This window comes from Haliaeetus leucocephalus, unplaced genomic scaffold (genome assembly GCF_000737465.1).
Source record: "Haliaeetus leucocephalus isolate CR32 unplaced genomic scaffold, Haliaeetus_leucocephalus-4.0 Scaffold506, whole genome shotgun sequence".
Lineage (NCBI taxonomy): Eukaryota > Metazoa > Chordata > Aves > Accipitriformes > Accipitridae > Haliaeetus > Haliaeetus leucocephalus.
In genome coordinates this window covers 261,507-265,800 of record NW_010972942.1, presented here as the reverse complement: position 1 = coordinate 265,800, position 4,294 = coordinate 261,507, and positions in this window count along the sequence as shown.

Below are 4,294 nucleotides of genomic sequence, written 5' to 3'. Positions count from 1 at the left end.
GTACTGAATACAGTTTGAAAATACAGAATGGTCTTTATTTCTTAAGAGCTGCCTTGGCAGATGATGCAAACTTGGATTATTTCTTTATCAATCTGTACATGGGAACATCTGGAAAGTGGAGACAGTTCTCCAGGGGAGAGACATCTGCAGTTCCTCTCTTCTTCAGAGTTTGAGATTGTTGATTTGGGGGGTTTAATGAAGTTTTACAGTGATATTTTGGTCAATAATTACACAGTAAAATGTTGTTGTTACCCAAAATCAGCATAGCAGCTGTAGTACCTAAAATGTGACAGGACTGCTTTTTAGTAAGTTGTGTAGTTCACTTGTGAACCAGTCTTCAGACATGCAGATCAACTCATTGTACCTGCAGAAACTCCTTTGCTCCTGTACTTTACTACAGGTCCTTAAATTTCAGTGGCCTTGCTTCAATTATCAGGAGAACAAGAACACTTTTTTTACTTCTTAGGCATTCCCCAGAGGCTATATTAGAGGTGCTGCTCAGATAAAAACAAATAAATAAAGGGGCTTCTCAGTCAGGTGGCTGAATGAACCAATTGGTCTTGAGTTATCAGTCAGACAGAAACTCCAGGGTTTCTTTTCTACTACTGTGTTATTCCTTTACAGAGTACATAAGTTGCAGAAATTGAACTTCAACCACACAAATCAAAAGATTGTAAAAACTGACTCGTTCTCTATTTATACCTGAGCATTGTCTCCACTACCAGCATTCTGACAAGCCTTGAAAAGACAGAAGAATACTCCTAGAGCTTAGCTGTATGAAGTAAATGCGTGAAGCTGTTCTGGTTTTATCTCAGAGGAAGTGAACTTTTTCTTCCATTATTGATCAGTCCATTTTAAGTGAACAGTTCCAAGAGTGTTATATCAGTTAGTGTGCTGTATGCAGGTGGAGCAAAGGGTTCAAAACAAAGATAATGCTGAATCCTCATTGACTGTTGCAAAGCTGGATCTGCAAATACAAGCCACCATGCTGAGGCAGACCAGCAACCTGTTTATTTAGCATCTGGTTTCTACAAGTGGCCAGCACTGGATTTTTCAGAAAAGCTGCTTGTGGCTTTGACTTCCCCTTTTGCCAAGATAGAGGTATCATTGCTGTGAGTGGGCAAGCTACCTGTACAGATGTGATGAGATCTGTGAATAGTCCTTGACACAGAAGACTATTCTTAACGATCTATATAAAATTTGTGGGTGGGGAAGTTGGTAAACACATTAGAAATGAGGATAAATTGTTAGACTTTGCAAAAGTTTTATAGTGACACTGAGTAGTAATAAGTGGACATTAAGTGATGTCTGGTACCTAAAACCAGCACAGCTACCAATTTCTGACAATGCCACATGCTACTGAGAAATAGGTCTAGGAATATTTGCATGTTGCTTTAAGAAGCTGCAAATAGTGAAGCATTTTAAACTCTGAACAGAATACAGAGAGTATCTTCCTGTAGCAAAACCACACCATATCAAACTATAAAGTAATCAGATCCTTTCAATGTAGTTAATTGTCTCCCATAATTATTAAGATTTTGAAAAAATTTATAATGAGGAAGACAAAAATGAAAATGTGATTGTTAAAAAAATAGGTATTTAGTCATATTTTAAAATTAACTGTCTTGTTGAACAATAATTACTACCTAATTATTAATATCACAACTCTTTACCTTCAGAAGACACTCACTTTCATCTAAATCTACTTTTTACTTGTATTGCATTTTACTTCTTTAAAAAACAATGAAACTTCATTATTAAAATCTTTGGATTGACAGGAATGAATTCTTATTTGGTAAAGGTATTTATAGCATACACTGAAGTACAGATACTAATTTACTTATTTTGAATGATTTGGTCATAGTACTTGATTTTCTCTGAGGCAGGTTAACTATACATCATAAGAACAATCTTCTCTTAAGACTCATCAACCCCAAATTTCTCTGTGCGAGGTATACAGCATAGAATGAAAATTATGTAGCCTTACTGCAATTTATGACTTGAACAAGACAAAAAATAGGAGGATGATGGAGGTGGGGATGGTATGGGTGGATAAGAGTAAATTACCGGTCTTTAATAAATCTTGGAAGTGAAATGTGATTGATTTTCATCTCTTTTTTTTGGTCTCAGTATACACCCAGCAAATTCTAGAGAGTTCATCTTTCCTGTGAAAGAAGGGCCAAGCACTGGGTTGGCAGAGATGTTGCAGAATTGACATGGTTACTGAAATACAATAGTTGGTGCTACCTTGGGCGGTTTGCACTCTACTGTGTTCTACAATGCAGTCTTCAATCTGAAAAGTATATATGCAGATCTCATGCCAATTAGGAAATCACTTCCAGTCAGCATTGGAAGTGCACTGTGCAGTGCAGAAAAATACTTCTAAATCTTCCTTGGCATGCTGGTTGGACTGCCACATATTTTAAACAGCTAGGGAGACATTTTCTCTAGGAATGTATTTTTATCCATGGCATTGCTTCAGATGCTACGTAGAGAGATTTTTGTTGAACTCATTTTTAATCTTGGCTTTGAGCCATACCCTTAGATATATCGGTTCTCCTATTGCTTTACACTATCCCTACAGATCTCACAGGAAGAAAGAGACAGTGATTGAAAAGAAACCTCTACCGTAACACTGATGTTTTACTTTGTCTTTGAGGGATTTGAGTGAGGTGACACATCACACTAAAGATATATTTTGAAAAAAGAAAAAATGAAAAATGTTTAAATCCATCTGAAATGAAGGGGTTGTTTTTCTTTGACTTGTGATCTTTTGGGGATAGACTATGATTCCCAGAGACAGTGAGGGGAAGGAATTGTTCTCACCTTGGCAAGGTTAATCATATGTGTTTGTCCTCCACCAACTGCAAGTTACTATCTACACATATATTTGTAGAACCTAGATTCTATTTCTTATTACCCACCTGAGAAAGCAGAGAATACAGCACAGGTAGTAGTTGTTTTACTGCTACGTGACAACATGCCGGTTCCCAGAAAGGTACATTTGAAGGACAATGTTGACCCTATTCCAAAGTTCTTTTGCTACCATGATATCATTTGATGCTGGACAACCTTATATCTAATTTTTTCTAAAGTAAATATAGTATAAAAGAAATAAGAGAAAAATAGGAATACAACTCAACCATGCTTGGTCTTGTAAAAGCAGTCATTTGCTTCATGATCAATTCCCTAAAATTTAATTGAAAGATAGGGATACATATCAAAATTACAAAAGTTCTCTGTGTTAGAGAAATGCTTCATTTCCCTGAAATCTATTCCTTTAACTGCACACATGAATCCAGGAACTTTAAAATAAATTATTAAAAAAGCCTATTGTTCCTTTTTTTCTAATAAGCATAATCAACATGTTGCTGTTACTGACCTAATTATACTGCAGGGTTTCCTTTTATAGAGGGGATGTTTGGGTTATTTATATGTTTCTCTGTGTGATCAGCACCATTATCTGATGAGCTAACTGAATTTACTCTTGTAGGCTACAGATACATGAGTAACTCAGCTCTGCAAGAATAAAAAGCTATTGTTACAGAACCAAATAAGGTCTTTTGGGAAGTAAAGTTGTTCTATTCCACATGAGCACTTAAAAGGTAGGATGTTTTTTCAGTCTGAAGACAAATTAAATTCCAGTCTTCCAGGTGTATCAAACTGCATAAACCAAGCAGAATTATCATAGCTGGATAACTTATTCTACAATTAATATTAGCTAATGCTTTTCAGTGCAGATGGCTATGTAGATGAACATTTCTTAGGACCTGGTATCTTCCATTATATTGCACAACACCACACTGTTTGTTTCATCCAACAGACTCCAAAGCATTCAGAGTGAGATAGTTTTAAGCGATATGGGAAGTGGGCATCCTTGGTGGGAATACTACATGTCTAATTAAAAAATACATCAGGACCCGTATATTAAATCAGGCACAAAACCTACATGGTAGTAAGTTTTAGATGACATGAGTGTAGCTGTTCTGCCAGCACATGCATAACTACAGTCCTAATTTTTGTCTTTCTATTGTGGTGGACAAAGAAGCTTAGAAATGTTGGCTGGAAGGACCTCTGGAGGTCATCTAGTCCATCATACTGCTCAGAGCAAGGCTATTCCCACAACTACATCAGGTCAGCTGTGGCCGTATCTGAGTCTTGAAAACAAGCAGGAATGGAGGTTTAGTAGCCTCTCTGGCAAACCTGTTTCAGTGCTACATTATTCTGGTGAAAAGGTTTTTCTAATGTTCAGGCTAAATCCCCAAAGTAGCAATTTCTGGTCACTGCCCCTTTT